General features: G+C 36.7%; 1 pseudogene across 1 annotated transcript; it reads left to right on the forward strand.

Annotated features, from left to right (window-relative positions):
• Positions 1 to 17484: 17484 nt before the first annotated feature.
• On the forward strand, positions 17485 to 18064 carry LOC308689319 (annotated as a pseudogene). Its single transcript has one exon. The product of its transcript is annotated as an uncharacterized misc_RNA (transcript).
• Positions 18065 to 18299: the final 235 nt, after the last annotated feature.

Genomic DNA, 18299 nt, shown 5'->3' on the forward strand with positions numbered 1-18299 from the left:
CATTAAAATAACATTTATTGGGGTTTCTTCAAAGGTAGCGTGTTTTTTTACGTTAACTGGGTGATGACGTCATAAGAGGAACTCTGCTAGATTCTTACTGTATTGTGGCTATTTGGAGAACGACTGAGGATGTGGGAAACCATTAAAATTCTTTATGGACCACAGCCGTCATGTAGAATAGCAAGGAGGGACAACGACTGAAGACATTATTTACTTTCAGTAAGTCAGTCCAAATTAGAGCTGTAGAGATGCACACACTGTACAGGCACCAATCGCTAGTCTCATCGACGCCTCAAACGTCATGTAATACCCTTCCTCAATCCACGCTTTATCAATTTCTCATGATTTAATTAGCGATGTTTATTGTCTGAAAAGAAAAAGAGAGATTGATGTCCCCATCACTGTGTTAGTGTGGGCTATGCCACTCAATTGAATCAGCAGTGGAGAGTATGTGCTAACGTGAGGTGAACGCGTTTAGGAGTTTAGTGGAACAGCTCGACCTGCGACCGGCATCTATAGCTTTCAAAGAAATACAACACTGAAGAGGGAATGGCATCCGAAATGAGTTTAACCCGGCATTTAAACCCCATGTTAAGCCGACGCATGTCTCCAGGGTCATAGTCATCGTCAGTGAAGTGCTCGCTGCATACGACGGCTGACTTGGTCACAGAGGCAGCAGTAAAATCGGCCCGCATGGTAGCCACAAACCTCACTCAGGCACGAATCAACCTTTTGTCCTTGGGAAAATTGTGGACCCTGTGCCCTGTTTTTGACGAATTTGTACATCCCGCACAAACACAACGGTTTACCATTTTGCTAGCGTACTATGGATTATGCCGGTAACACTACTAGTGAGCTCCTCTTATGACGTCACGCCCCATCTAGTGGAAGGGAGCGGAAGCGGTTAAAACAACTGTTAAAAGTGCCAACTTTTCATATTATATTCAGCATTTTGGTATAAAATACAATGGTGGGCGGTTTTTATCTTTATGTTTAATAAACACATTGCATTATCTTCATGAAAAATGTAACCTGCAATTTACACTTTAATGAATCGACTGCCTGTCCACTAATCTTCAACACGTTTTTAGCTAAACAATACTTTTGTTGGGAACTATTGTAATGATACAGGAGATTGAGAAGGATCCATTTGCAGCTTTATTGAAGGAACGTCGAACAGGCAGGGGTCAGAGAACAGCAAACAGGGAAATCAGAGATCAACACAGAGAGAGTAGTCAGGTAACAGGCAGAAGATCGGGGCAGGCAGCGAGAGACAATAATCCAAAGGCAATCCAAGTCAAGACAGGCAGCAAGCAGGCAGAAGTGAGATAACAATCCGAGGTCGGCAACTAGATCAGTAGGATAGGGTAAACGCTCAGAAATTACAGGCCGTGGCAATGCAATACTTCACACTGATCTTCTATTTGATGGTGCGTTCAAGTCATCTCGTATAGATCGTATTTACGAGTTGAACGCACTTGAACGCCACCACAATGTCGTAAATACCAGTGGGGAGCTGGGGATTTTCTCTAAGCTCCGATCTTTACGAGTTGGGGGCGTGTCAGTGATTAACATGGCGGAATACACAATACGTAAAGGTATTTAGCTGTGATATTGTCAGGCTTTTCTATTAACAGCTCAGTTAGCTAATCGCCAACACAGAATATGATAGTATTATAATATAACAATGCAACATGTAACGATGTGTTGGCAGTGGCTTCATAAATTAATTAAAAACATAAAAATACAAAGTACACCTGTTGTACATTTCTTTGTTCTTCATTTTCTAGAACAAGAGTTTAAGAAACCTACTGTATTTTTGTGTAATTATTAAGAGAAAGTACTCCGCCATTTTGCTCCGACGAAAGTGACTTGAACATAAGCACGACTTCCCACCTCGTACGTACGAACTTCCCAGGAGGACTTGAACGCACCATGAGTGTGGTTTAAATAGAGAGTCTGAATGAGGTGCAGGTGTGTGTGCAATCAGTCCCAGGTATGAAGCATTATGGGGATTAGAGTTCCCGAGAGAAGTTCCGGTGAAGGCTCCCTCTGGTGGTGGAGAGGAGGCGGTGCGGGAGCCCGCTCTGTAACAGCTATGTAGATTTTACTATGATAAAAAGGTTATTTTATGAGAGAATGCAAAGAAGGGAATGTCGCGACAGGATCCGTTTGCGACATTACCATAGTATTTAATAGTAATATTGAGTGATATTGTATATCAGGGATCGGCAAGTAACTTTGGCCACGGGCCAATATTTTTTTTAGCCAGTAGATGGCGGGCCAGCTACACAAAGTAGGCCTATGGATACAAATTAAATACTCTTATAGGCCTATAATAGCGGAATATGATGGGTCCGTCACCGTCCGTGGATCATTCGTTCAATCGTTTTTTCAAATTAAAACCAAAAATAAAAAGATGAAAAACGACTTGTTTTTCCATTAGGCTATTTATTTCCTGAACTAAAATGAAAAAAAAACAAATAACGACGGGTTTTCTGATTTTGTGCTCAGATCAAAAATATAAAAAAAATAATTACTGGATTAGACAAATTTTAATTTTGATTTTTCATTTTTAATTTAACACCTTAGGCATATATCAAGGAAATAATTTTAAACAGATCAAGTAGCTACTATTGTGGTAACAGATTACAGACATTTTAATAAAGGTGTGAATAGCAATCATGCCTCATTCGCTTACAGTCCGACTTTTGAACTTTATTCCTTTTTTTTTATTATTAGTTATTCGGGACACACACATACACACCTAAGGTTTAAGGAGGTCTGCGCGGGACTGTTTTTTTCCCGTCCCGCTCCCACAAGGTTCTATTCAGCAACCGCTGTTATATATCTGCTTTCTTGTGTAATCAGATATCTCTCATACTGTCATACACTCTGCCGAATTAAATCAGTCATACGCTTGATAACTTTCCAAATGGCGTCTGCTTCTCAACGTGAACTCCTTTCTACATCCGGTCCCCGCATGCATACTACACTCACATCTTAAAGATACAGACCATCATTCTACTACATGACAACCGCTTAAAATACACTCGGTGTTCACCAGCTTTATTTCCCGACCTGACGGGTCCACAAAATTTAGATCTCGTTTCCAGAATCTCACATTCAAATGTCTCTAACGGAAAGAATGAGATTAAGTAGCCTATAATAATTATAAATGCTATACAAAAATTGTGTTCGTGTCAATATAAATTTTAGGCTATTTTAACATTGTAGGCTACTGTCAGCAGAGAAAAAAAAATGCCACAGAAAAAATTTATGAAATATAAATAACATAAATTAAATAGGACAAAGATCACTCAAATTTCTAAGCAACATAAACGAAAATCATATTGCCCTACTGACAAATGAAGTAGGCTATTTTCTGCCGAACTATTTCAAACATCCTTGCAAAAAAAGAATGTTGTTGACTGACAATGGTTTCAGTACCAAACAGCTCCTCAGAGCTAGGTGTACAGGTGGTCAGAATTAAGTACGGATACGCTGTCAAAAGATGTCGGGAGTGGGCTATTGTCAGTCAGACCGCCCGCTCCGTCCAAAGTACACAAGAGTTCTGACCGCTACCGTCTTTTGACACGTGAATGGACACAAAGTGGTCAAGCGTATAACTAGACGCGGCAGGCGCGAATTTGACGCGCTATTCGCATCCGGTGTGAACGCAGTTATACTTTCAAATGTAATCCTGCGCCGCATGATTCCCTATGGGCGTTTCACACAGTATGCGGTGGTGAAATCGCCGCGCGACTACGGCTTTTCTCAAGTAGTGGAAGAGTTTTGTGCAGCATTTAGCCTAGGACTTCCAAAATAATCCGGCGGGCCAGAAAATATTGCTGGCGGGCCAGTTTTGGCCCGCGGGCCGCCAGTTGCCGTTCCCTGTTGTATATGGTCTAAAGAAAGTATAAAATACAGATGTTTTCTTTCTTTGACTTTCAGGTTTTACCAGTTATGATAAGACTTGAATTGTAACTGCATGTATGCATATGACGCTGATATTATGCATTTTAAAGCTAAATGTCTATACTAAAATTAATTAAATAGTCTTGATTTTGAATTCAGCGTGTTTTTCAAAATTTCAAGTTTCACTTAATTTTGTAGTACATTTTGTAATTTATAATCAGTCACATTTCCAAATATTTTCTAATTTTGTTTTTTTGTTTTGTTTTGTTTAGATGCCTTACAACAGCACGCAAAAGCAGAGAAACAGGAGGCCTCAGAGTTTATTTTTTCTGTTTCGGTACAAAAATGGCTTCATTATGCCCCTGAACTGCTTGGGGGTATTGCTCGTGGTGGAAACCCCTGAGTTCATTAGAATTATGGTAACGGTATTCTACCCAAGCATAGATGTAAGTGTGCATTTGCCTAGCATTTGCCTATTAGAGCAGCCCCTTCTCTACCTACGTTTTAATTCTTTAAAAACCTACCTATTTTATTTAGTATATTGATTATTTTCTTTGGTTGGTTTTATTAATTTATATCTGAGTTCTGATTTCTGTTCTGGTTCTTTTGTTTTATGGTTACTCAGCTATGTTGCTCTTATTTTTGTTTTATTTTATAATGCATGTTATATCTTTTTTTTATTTTATAATGCATGTTATATCTTGTTTTATTTTTTAATGCATGCTATATCGTTTAATGTTGTTCTTCTGTAAAGCACTTTGGTCTGTTCTAAATGTGCTAAATAAAATTGAACTTGAAATATTTATCAGAGTAATGTTTCATTCTTTATTACCGTAGTACTGCGCTGTTTTTGTCTTTGTCACCACGAAATGCCTTTTTTTTTTCTCTGAATGTGATATTTCCTGTTCAGTTTTGGGGGCAAAAATAAATACATTTGCTTGTAAACTGAAGGATGTAGTTTACTTTGAAAGACATTTTGATTAAAAACATATTTAATTGCAACCCTACATGGTCTCTGTCAAAATGGAGTCATTTAAAAATTCAAGCGCAGAACACGCATGATAAACTAGCATAGAAGCTTGCTGTACATAAAGCAAGTGATTTTATATTGTTTCTATGTTGATTCAATGTTAAATAAGTGATTTAATTATTGTTGAAATAATATAGATTTTATGACCATATTGATTGATTTTTCATCTTTGAAATAACATTATTTCAGGGTGCAAACCTGGTGAAAAATCAATGTTAAATTTCAACACTGATTCAATGATCTTTTGGTTAATGCATTAACAATGATTCAATGTAGATTCAATGTTGGTCTACTATCTGGGCATGTACTCAGCTCACTGAGGTTATAATTAAACAGGTTTTATAAAAATAAGAACAAATGGAACAAACCAAAGTTTTCAATATATTTGATCTGATTATCAAATAATTCCCTCCATCAATCCTGTATCTGTACATTTTATGTAAATGCTGCGTGACTTTTACATATTTGAATGGGCGCGCGCGCGCTGAACATTCGAGTTGCATCTGAACTGGAGCAGAGGGCGGTTACCATGGAAACGGGACGGCAGCTCAACTAACACAAACAATAATTCCCGTCTCTCACTGTTATTTTCACTACTTTCAGGTAAGTTTAGTCCCCAATCTTACACAAATAGTACATACAAATGCTTCTGACACATTCTTTCATGTAAATAACACGCTTCCGTTGAATATTTACTTTGTAGAAATGATTTAGTGTCTTCGGGGAAAGTCCGCTAGCATCTCAGCCGTTAACTGTTTGTTTTTTAATGGATATCAATGGAGAAGGAGAAGAGGCTTCACAGAATCGTTTTTGTGAGGAAATAGCGTATTTAATTAATCGACTGCCTGTCCACTAATCTTCAACACGTTTTTAGCTAAACAATACTTTTGTTGGGAATGATAGGCTATGTAGATTTTACTATGATAAAAAGGTTATTTTATGAGAGAATGCAAAGAAGGGAATGTCGCGACAGGATCCGTTTGCGACATTACCATAGTAGGGTAAATGTACCCATTAAGCCCATGTACCCTTTAAGCCCACTTTCAACTCTGAAGTCAAATTAAAAAAAGAGAAAATAATATTTTATGCTGCTTATTATTTTAACCAATCCAGTGATTTGTTACTTCCCTGGCATTTTGAAAAATTAAAAAATTGCATACCAATTTATATTTGGCAATGTTGAGTTAGCGCCACCCATGTGCACGCTGTCTCAGGGGACCTCACACAAAGTCACCCCAAAACTTCGGTGTTTCGGGACCCTTCAGAAATTTCTGCAATTTTCAGCAATTTCTTTGGTAAATTGATATTATGTCAAATAAGAGATAAATGTATTGTTTTTTGAAACAAATAGTACTTTATCATTTTATATAATTTTCCTTTAAATTGAAAGATGAGTTTTATTAGCTTGCGTTCAAAGCTAATCTCTAGGTCAAACCATTAGCCTTACAGAAAGATAGACTGCCAAAGAATTAAGCATGTGAACTGCAAAAAATGAATGTTTTGTGATTCATTTTACATTCATTTACAAATAAATACATCATAAATTGTTTTGTAGAGAAGATTATTTTTATAAATTAACTTTTTTTAAGATGGGCTTAAATGGTACAGTGCCACAAAACGCATGCAAACTACAGTCAACACAAGCTAACCTTGAATGAAAAAACTTAACATTTCTCAATGTGGGCACAATGAAAATTACAATGATACTTAGTCCACAGTATATTTAAGCTCCATGCATGTATTTGTAAACATATCTTACATTTTTAAAGGAAAAAAATGTATTTTTTCACCATTACTTACTGTGGAACCATTTAAGCCCACCTGATGTATTTCAATGGGGAATCCCTCTATTTGCAAACTTTGATACATTTTCTGAAAGTGTTTAATGATAACATGTCTTTGTGTGCTTTTACCTTACTAACCTTTTACCCTTACCTTACTTACACACAAATTACACATTCATTCAAATGAGATAGAGCCTGTTTTATCCTAAAGTCCTTTATGTATAACCGGGCATAATTCGGGAGTCAAGCTGAGCTAAGGCTTGTGATTCCGGACATGGAGAGCTCCCAGAGGGACCCTACATTCCCCACAGTCCTGAGCCCCTGGGACTGTTAGGGGGGCCCACTAGGAGGCCCAGAGTACGGAGCCCTAACTCAGCTTGGCTCCCGAGATACACCCGGTCAAACTTCCAGCTTGACTCCAGCTACAACTCCAGTCAAGCCAACTTAAGGCTCCAGACCACCGGCCACTAACACCTACCCATCCCACCCAGGGCTCTAATCAAACATTAGCAAAAGGATTTTTTTTAATACTTCCCTGTCACTGAATAAATATATTGATGTTTTACTTCTTTAAAATCATTTAATTTTTTTATATTTTGTGAATCAATGATGATGTGGGCTTATTTGGAACACATGCGGGCTTAAATGGTGCCAAAGTACCAATTAAGCCCATGCCAGACTTCTGACTTTATTCCTAAATTATCTTAATTTTATATTCAAAAATGTACATCCAATAATTAATATAATTTCAAATGAGAGATTAATCTTGCATTTTACCAAATTATATTTCTTATATACTATGTCAATATCTATGAAAAAAACCTAAACTTAGATTTTGGTGGGCTTAATGGGTACACTTACCCTATTTAATAGTAATATTGAGTGATATTGTATATGGTCTAAAGAAAGTATAAAATACAGATGTTTTCTTTCTTTGACTTTCAGGTTTTACCAGTTATGATAAGACTTGAATTGTAACTGTATGTATGCATATAACGCTGATATTATGCATTTTAATAAATAAAAACAATTATAAATATTTGTATGCTGTTTAATTAAAATAAAACATTAAGTGTTGTGTCAACTTCTGTGTGCTTAATGATGATGATATAATGCTTTGTCATGGATGATGGTATAAAAATATCTTTAATGAGTTAAATATGTAATAAATTACAATTAAGTTTTTAGTGTAATCTTAGATGTAGTTTTTTGTGGCCTGCAATGACTAGTACTTTGCAGCTAATAGAGATATTCATGCTTCTTTTTTTTCTACAGTAAACGACAGTCCACAAACAATGCAGTCCTACTGTACCTTTACTAGCGATATAACACCAAATTTATTCACAAGACCAACGCGCTAATATTCCACAAGAAACTGACTGTCATAAAACATTGAACTGAGTGCACTGACGTCACTGCCATTACATATAGCCTAGGCTGAGGTGCCTCGTGTGATCCAGGTAAGCAGAACGCTTTCTCCGATGCTAAGTGACACCCTCTCATCTCCCTATAATAAGACACATCTCAGGAGACATGCTTCAAGCACACTCTCATCTCATCCCTATTCCCACATTTGTAGTATAATGACACTATAACGCAAACCGGAAATTCTAATGCGTGCGCACGTGGAAGTCTCTATATTTTTTTTTTTTGCAAAGATCAGGGGCTCCTTACAGTTGCTCCCTCCAAAATGGACAAAACTGCATATTCGACAAGGGTTAAAAAAATTACTCCATACAATTAAAAAGCATCTATTACGACTGTCACTATTGAAGTGATATGTGAAAATAAAGGAAAGTGTTGCGGCATTACAGTCAAAGATGAATATGTGGCATGCAAGATTACTTTTTAAAAAAAAATTTCAGCGTTGAGTAACCAATCAACCACCAATCACACAAATCTCTGTTTAGCTCATAATGCAATAACCAGGTTAGTTCACCAATGAAGAAACAAACTGTGGGTTCGCGTGAGTTTTTAGTTGCGTTCACGCCAGTGCTGCTCACCTCAGTCAGTCACACACACACACACACACACACACACACACACTGACTGGATTCTGCCAATTCGCTTGAGGAAACGTGTAGATTCGATGTAAGAAAGATATTCATTTATAATCCTTTTTTTTTCTTTTCATAAAATAAAATAACAATGTCTGGATTTTCTTATGCGTAAAAAGCAATTAATTCATAAATGGTTCTTGTCATAGCCTAGAAGAATGACATTGTTTGGTTGCCATCCTGAGGGTAAGAGTGAAATAAAATACAGGTAATATTTATGAATGTTGATTGAAAAATATACAGAACATAAACACGGGCTTTTGTTTCCTCTTTTGTGAACGGCTGAAGATTTTGGTGCTAAAGCTAGCATGTGCTCCACAGCTGTTTTTATTACTGTGATTTTGGGGACCGGGCTTCCCTGGACTTCTGCCATCCTCAGCGCTTGTATCTGCAGAATAATAGCCCAATGGTTACGTTGTGTTATGGTAAAGTAATTCAGGTCAAATGACCCTCATTCAAAATATACAGCTAAGAGACCGTGTTTGAGTTGTTTAGATAGTCGTGTGAGTAATATTCTTATGGTTAAGCTGTATTTTTTTAAAATATATATATATTTTTTACTAATTTAATATTGTTTCTAGCCCATGGAAAAATTATACCTTTTTGTAAAGATTCTCAGTTATCCTGATTAATGTTGTCACGTTACTGGAATTTTCAACTTAAATGTGATACCTTTAAAAATATATGAATATGTCATATGCTTTTATGCTTGCAACTTCATGAGTAAATAAACATGAATCTTTATTTTCATCTTCATTTAAGCATCAGAGGAATGCAGAAGAACTTATTTCTAGATATTCAGTAATGGCATTAGAATAACTCACTCTTTCCACCTGCCCTTGAAGAGTTAGGTAGTCTGCCCGAGAAAAGATGTCGTCTTCTTCTCCTGTGACTGGCAGTGATGGAGGACACAGGGCCTCTTTGGCAGCCTTTTCCTCCTCCTCGCTGATCATTATTGGTGCTGCCCTGAATTTAGTGGACCCCCGGCCAAAATATAAATTTTGTCGCCCAAACTTAACCCCGATGGTTACGTTTTTTAAAAAGTAACTCACGCCCTCCTCGAAATAGGAGTCTCATAAAAAAAAAGTGTTTCCCATCGCTTAAGGCGCTAGTTGATCTGGCCTTAAGTGATGCTATTTTAATTTGTTTGCCATCTGATGAAAATGTGACAGCTCTGCAAGTTGTTCTGTTTGCAACACATTTGCAGCGGATTGGTGCTGGGCGAGTGTTTGGGCTCTGTGTTGCCATCTAGAGGTAGAAGAGAAAAGTACACAAAATACTTAAGAATACTTATAATAAAGATTATCTTTAAAAAAATATATCCATGACTTTACAAGAATGTTAATAATGAGTATATTGAATAAAAAAATAAAAAAAATAAAACATCAAATCTGTTGCAGACCCCGTCCTGGAGATCCCCTCAACAGATATGACTTGTCTTTTTATTATTTTTCAATAAAAAAAATGAGAGAGACGAGAGTTAGCTGTATAGATTATTGAATCACATGGCTCATAAAGCTACGATGTTAAGTGCGTGAAGACTTTTAATTAGAGCTTTCGGAGTTGGTCCTCTCCAGAACTTGACAGCAGGATGTTAAAACACAAGTATATGGAATGTATTGATTACCTTTGAGGTGTATATATGTTCGATACTGGACTCTGGAGTTGGTTTTGCAAAAGCACTCGACTTTGTGAGATAAAATAATTTATTGTATAGTAAAGCTTATTTTCTGGCATCAAAACCCCAAGACTTCAAGACTGATTTTTAATGAAGTGACAGACTCCACAACAATTTTTGAATGAAGAAGAAGAAGAATTATGAGAATAATTAGGGTTATGAATTGAATGAGCAAGACAGACATGATGTCCAGTTTTTTTACAGATGTGTCATTTAGTTAAAAAACTATGAAGGTAAAACAGTAGCAAAACTCGAGAGCTTGCTAATTTGAATGTGAGAACTTGTAAAATTAATATTTGTATTTGTAAGTTGAAATTTATACTTGCAGCTCTGATGTGAAAAGCTGCATCTATCGATTTGCACACACAGACAATACTCAGAACACCTGTGTTTTGAATTCGAAGTTGCAGATTAATAGTTACAAATGTGTAAAGTGTCATTTACATAAACAAAATGACAGGCACAATTGTGTACTACACATTTATCTTTGTGCTTTAGTTCAGTTTCGTTGTACAACCACAAGTCGGCACTCACAACCTCTCATATCTGGCAGTACAACTTCAAATCCTAGCGCTTTGACTTTTGCTACTCTTTTTGCGATATGCCTGTAGCAAAACTCACTCGTGCACTTGTAAATGCAGACTTGAGAGAGCAGAGTCGGGGGCGGGGCTGGGGTCGGAATGAAGTCATTTTATTGGTCGATGCCTCACCAATGAACAACGCCAGCCACAATGCAAACATTTGTATGCATATGTATCAGCTATTTTTTAAAACGCTTGGAAAATATTTTTATGAAATATCATTAGTTTTACTGGAATAGTTTTACAGAATATGAACGCAACGCGTTTAATTGAGACAGTGGTATTAAAAGACCAAACAGGAAACACCATAAAGCATAGCCTATACAGAAAAAAAATTGAGCACAGAATATGAACGCAACGTGTTTAATTGTACTTTTTCCTCGAAACCCAAGAAAACGCTTAATGAGGCTTAATGGACCAACAGTTATAAAATAAAAATTAAAAACAATAAAAAAAACACATAATTTGTTACTTTATTAATAAAACACTAGGCAGCAAGTTTATTTGCACTGAACACACATTTGCTTATATATATATATAGTGCAAATATATAGTGATCCAGAACCCTGCAGAATGAAACACACTGAAGATCCTCAAGAACAAAGAGGTTGGTGTTTATTCTTCATTCATTCATGATGCTGAAGAACATTCATGTTAGAAACATTCAATCACTTCATCACTTTTAGATAAACAGTTAAACTATGAAATGGGTACATATTTTCAACAAATGTTCAGTAGAGGGAGGTTGGAGAAACTTTCATATAGATTGTCAACTTTATTTTATATCTGTGTCTGGTTTACATAAGCCGCGTTTCCACCGAAATTACCCGGAACAATTTGTCCCAGGAACTTTTTTCCCAGGAACCTTTTTTGCCCCAGACCGGTTGCTTTCTGCGTTTACACCGCGGTCTAAAGTACCGGGAAGGTAAACTGCGCGCAACTGCTCCTCCCAGTCTGCGACGGACAGTAATCAGTTTTGAGCGCCACATTTATAAGTATGGAGGAGATTCAAACTGTGCTGCAGTTATTGGTTTACTAACGAGGTAGGCTAATTAACATAACAAAATAGACGAGCACTGATACTAAAGCGTGTTCAGAAAGCTCGTATGCGTATAAAATTAGACAAGGTACGTTGTGAGATGACTGGGACGAACGCGCAAAAATTTCCTTTTGCGCAAATACTCTTAAAAAAAGCCTGAACCCCGTCTATCAATCATAAATAGTGACAGTCTTGTAAATAGTTGTTTGTTACCAACCTCAATGCGCTATTTCAATCCTGTTATAGTAAATTTGTAACATGGTTTGCCTTGCAATAGATGACAATGTGTAAACATAATGACTTAATATTAAAAGCTGTGGCAGAAAAGAGACGAGCACTGATAAAGCGTGTTCAGAGCTCGTAATGCTAACGTTAGATATAAAATTGTATGTTATCAGCTATTGCGGACATTGGCCGTGAGATGGCTGTGACGAACGCGCAGAAAGTTTCCTCTTCCACAAATACCCAAATAATAAAGCCTGAAACTCGTCGCCAGTCCCCCAGTTTTTTTTATTAAATTCCATATTTGCAGACAGACAACTTTACTGCATGAAGCCACTTTTTAAAAGGGAGGTTAAAAATAAAGAAAATGCTGCGTGGAGTCATCCAACCAAAATGCGGCGTGAACACAACCAATCAGCTTGTGCAGCGCACAAGTCCCACCCCTGAAAGTTCCTGAACTTTGAAAAAGTACTACCTCGTGAGCAGGGACTATCGGAGGGGCAAATATTTACCCGGAACTTCATTTAGACCCTGGTTCCTGCGGTGTAAACACATCGAGTACCAGCCCAAAGTTCCTAGTTCCTGGGGAAAGTTCCTGCGGTGGAAACGCGGCTATACAGTTGTAACAGTTCTGAAAGGCTGTTCCATTTCTTGTGCTGTAATGCTACTCCCCGCCTCAAGGGGGATCTAGGGAGGTTTCTACGGGAAGGGCTATCCTTTTAAGAGAGACGAGTAAGAGTCTTTAGAGAGGTACTGGCATGGCTTTGGCTTTGAGTGTTTGCTCAACTGAGCCGGATGCAAGAAACCCTATTATGAGGAACCTTATTGGTTCTACAGCTCAATGTAAGTTGTGTATATTTTGTAATTCTGTTTATTATGTGTCAGTTGCATATTTTGATTTGTGTTTGCCTATTTGTTCAGAGGGTTCATCAACACATGTGGTATCATCCACACATGCATTGATAAAGTAACTGCAATAAAGTAATAGCCTAGTTAGCGTTTACTTGTTTACGTAGGATAATAATGCATTTTATTTTATTTATGCACCTATTGCTAAAAGCACTATATAAATAAAAGTGACTTGACTTTTTAAAGTATTTTTTTTAATCAAAGTGCTATGGTAGGTCAAACTACCTTAACATTTTCTTATATTGAAAATGTTAATTTCCTGTCATCTCTTGGAATATCTGAAAGCCATGTTTTTGCTAATACATGTCATCATTAGCAGAACACATTTTTGTGGAAATTTATGTTGGTGCAGGATGTTTTCCCCTCTTTAAATTAGTTTTTTTTAGTTTATGTGGCTGTTTCACATCATGCTTGACATTCTCCATTGTGTTTTAAAGTGGTGAATTCTCAACAGAATTCAAATAGCACATTTTATCATTTGCGTCGCGATAGGAACGACTCACGCAAACCTTATCACACTTTTGTAGTGCTTTTGTAGATTCCGAGGGTAAAGGCCCGTTCACACCAAGCACGATAACTATAAAGATAACGATAAAGATAACTATATATGCGTCCACACCAACGACCGATAACGGTCTTTTTATTCTAAGCACGTGCGCACCCGGATGATCCAGATCCATTTTAAATGTGCGAGACCTTTAAATTAGAATGGATTCTGATTGGCTGTCAGTGTTTTATTGTTCGACAGCTGGAAAAAAATTGTTCTGAAAGTGATCCCAACGATATCGTTCCTCATATCTTTATCGTTATAACTGTGGTATGAACTTTGTTATTCTTTAATATGGAGAACGATTTTTAGAATTATATCTTTATCGTTATCTTTATCGTCCTTGGTGTGAACGGGCCTTAACGATTATCGATTATTAATTTCTTTTTTTTTTTTTGACTGACTTGGTACTTTTTTATGATGACCCATAACGAACTTACTTCCATCTTCCTATATTAATTTTATTAATAAAACAAATGGAAGTGATTTGGCAAGTCAACTGTAAGGTTACATTTGCCAGCATATGTCCCAACATTGCAAAGAACCAACAGGAAAATAAATGTGTGCCTGTACTAGCAGCATACTTGTAGTAAATTAATACAAACTTCAGCATATTCTGAATCTCTAGCATTTAATAATAGACTTCTATCCAACCATCCTTTTATTTCCAATGAGCAATATAATCCTTCAGACAAAAAAAAAAACATTTTGCTGTAGCAAATTCACAAATAGTTTTCGATCAAAAATATAAATTATGTACCAGCAGCTCTCATATAATGCTTGTGGACTTATGCATATTCTGAATAATTAGTAACATACAAAGCCACTCTTATACACAACAAAATAATAAATTTATAACTTGAAATGTTTGCTGTATACCACAATCAAAAACAGCTTATACAAAAAAAGTGAATGAACATCTGCAGAGAGCACAGTCAAAATGTAACTTTTTGTGACTGGCATTGCACTGATACACACTGTGACTGTGGAGGGCAGTATAACGTACGTATAACAGATCGGTTTACAGCATATTGATGTGAAAACTAAACAATACAGAAAGCAGCTCTCATACAAAAATACTAAATAGGTAACAATGAAATTGCCAGTTTTACATACGTTAGCTTTTAACGAAGAGGGTGCCGTTCGAATTTGGCGCTCAGCCATCATGCGTCTGTTATGTGCGCGACTCTGTTATGTGCGCGCCACAGACTGTCCGAGCACTGCACGTCCACTTTAGAGTTCCGCCTTTTGCATTCCGTTTATATTACGTTATTAGAATTTTTTTATTTTTTAAGAAAATTGATTTTTGACATTTGCGAATCGATTCAGAATCGTCCACATCACGATGCATCTAAGAATCGATTTTTTCCCCAACCCCTAGCTGAGTAGCGGTGATTCACGCGCGTCCCCATTACCCCCACAAACTACGCCCCTAGAGGAGGTGTTGTGTGCGCTCTGTAAACAAACATGATGGTTATTTTAGTATGTATATATATGTTGTTCATGTAGAGGATGATTTTGCAATTATACTGCCTTGATTAAGGCTTGATTTGCTTTGAATTGATGTAACCTAAGTAATAATAATGCTTTTGCTTGAATAGATGTATGTAACCCTGTTATTGATGCTGAAAAAGATATGTATTGTGTGATTTCACTGTTATTAAGAAAACTACTTACTTGCATGAAATGTATGTATTGACTGATTTAGAGTAGAAAGTACTTATGTATTAGAAATAGTTTTTATGATAAATGGAAAAATGTACTAGTTAAATGTACTAGCAGACAATTAAGAGAAGAAAGCAGAGAAAAAGAAGACGGAGGCTCCGTGAAGGGATACGCCGTAAACAACTGAGAGCCGTGTCGAAGGAGTTGGCAGAACTCCATTTGATGACGTCAGAAGAGAGTCTGGAACCTGCATTTCGAAGTCTGCGTATAAAAGACTGAGAGAGAGACTGAACTAGTGGAGACTGAATAGCGCAGTGTCCCTCGACGCCTGTAACCAGCTGATTGTTGAAACTTATTATTGTAACCTAACTGTAACTTTGATATAACTTTTGTTAACTTTAATAAAACTTATATTATATTATTGGCAAGAGATTGTCTACCTGAGTTATAATTTAAGAGCCTTAAGCAAGAACTGACCACAGGGAAGTCTGCTGAACTAATTGTAAGTATTTTTGAATGCTTATAGTTTTGTCCAGATTCGACTTTCCTTACCTACCTGAGAATAATAAATAAATAGGTAAAAGGTGTAAAGGTTAAAGGACACACCATAAAACTATATATATATATATATATATATATATATATATATATATATATATATATATATATATATATATATATATATATATATAAAATAATAGATTTTATTTATAGTGCGCTTTTCTCAGACCCAAAGCGCATACAGTAAAATAAACAAATACAGCAAGAGCAATAAAAACAATTAAGAAAAAGCAGCCTTGAACAAATGTGTCTTAATCAACCCTTTGAATTGTCCCAACGTTGGCACACTTTTGATTGTAGAAGGAAGTAGATTCCATAGCTTAGGGGCTTTACAGGAAAAAGCTCTTTCCCCCATGGTCTTGAGCTTACACAAAGGCTGATGTAATAAGAGGGAATTTGCAGAACGGAGAGAATGCGATGGAGTATAAGGGCTAATAAGATATTGTAATGCATTACATTTACAAGTAACTTTACCCAACACTGGGCATTTGTTACCGGGAGATCAACGTTAGTGGCCGGTGGGAAACTCTAAGTGACAATGACATCCGCTTGAATGAGTGAAATAAAAACATTTAAACAGAATAATCAAATGTTTACCTAAATTAGTGGCGTTCCAACCTAAATTCGAGGATGTGGAAAATTGGTCGGATAAATACCTAATTGGAATTAAATTACTTTGTGCACCGAAAAGACAGCATGCAGGAAACCTTCTACCACACCATTGGATTCAGACGTTGGGACAATTGGTTTGACCTTGCATTTTAAAAATGTTTGTCTACTTTCTGCTATTATATCGGGCTCATTTTTACATCCTATATCTTCATATTTCTATCTTATAAGACATGGACTTGCCGCCACCTAGTGGTGGTTTAATTGTCATATTTATTTATTCATGACAGGCCTGTACCGAACAAAACACACTCAGTAACATAGTTTTTAATTATTGTTATCGGAAAATTCCTAACAAATATCGAGAGATAATTGTATTTCAATATTGCACACCCCTTGGCACTATTGTATCACATTAAATAATTGTCATTAATCAAATATATTTCATATTTCTCACTTCAGAAACGTGATTTGTCTAAAATGTCTTGAAAATAATAATTGAAATATCAATGTACCTCATTCATTTATGAAAACAACACCAGAATTATCATATTTTATAGCAGTCGTCTACTAGTACTTTCTACTATTACTAAACTAAACCTTTTTCTTTTATGTCAGACCTGATGGAAGTGAAGGAGGAGAGTGAAGAACTGAGTGAAGTGAAGGAGGAACATCATGTCAAACCTTTGAGTCGCTCAAAGACTAAAAAGTTATTTTTAAAGAAAAGAAGAGCCAAGAAATCATTCACCTGCACTCAGTGTGGAAAGAGTTTCTTAAACAAACGTGATCTTGATCGTCACATGAGGATCCACACTGGAGAGAAACCACACACATGTGATCAGTGTGGGAAGAGTTTCACACAATCAACATCCCTTAAGAATCACATGAGGATCCACACTGGAGAGAAGCCGTTCACATGTGATCAGTGCGGGAAGAGTTTAACAGAATCAACATCCCTTAAGAAACACATGAGAATCCACACTAGAGAAAAGCCACATATGTGTGTTCAGTGTGGAAACAGTTTCACATTAAAACAACATCTTGATGTTCACATGAGATTTCACACCGGAGAGAGACCGTTCACATGTGATCAATGTGGAAAAACATTTTTTACTGCATCAAGCCTGAAGAGACACCTGACAGTTCATATGAAGGAGAAGCCGCATTCATGTTCTGTGTGTGGAAAGAGTTTTTCACTGCTGACATATTTACATAAACATGAGAAAATACACACTGGTGTGAGAGAGTACGTGTGCTTTGAGTGTGGGAAGACTTTTATTTCAGCTGAACCATTAAAACGGCACCAGAGAATTCACACTGGAGAAAAACCTTACAAGTGTTCACTGTGACAAGAGATTCAGTCTGTCAGCAAATCTGAAAACACATGAGAGGATCCACACTGGAGAGAAGCCGTTCACATGTGATCAGTGTGGGAAGAGATTCACACAAAAAAAAAAAATCTGAATGAACACATGAGGATCCACACTGGAGAGAAACCACACACATGTGATCAGTGCGGGAAGAGTTTCACACAATCAACATCCCTTAAGAATCACATGAGAATCCACACTTGAGAAAAGCCACATGTGTGTGTTCAGCAGGGTTGGGGAGTAACGGAATACATGTAACGGCGTTATGTAATCAGGATACAAAAATCCAGTAACTGTAATTTGTTACAGTTACGTCAAAAAACGTTGTA

This window comes from Scardinius erythrophthalmus, assembly GCF_964197995.2.
Source record: "Scardinius erythrophthalmus genome assembly, chromosome: 4".
NCBI classification, from domain to species: Eukaryota; Metazoa; Chordata; class Actinopteri; order Cypriniformes; family Leuciscidae; genus Scardinius; species Scardinius erythrophthalmus.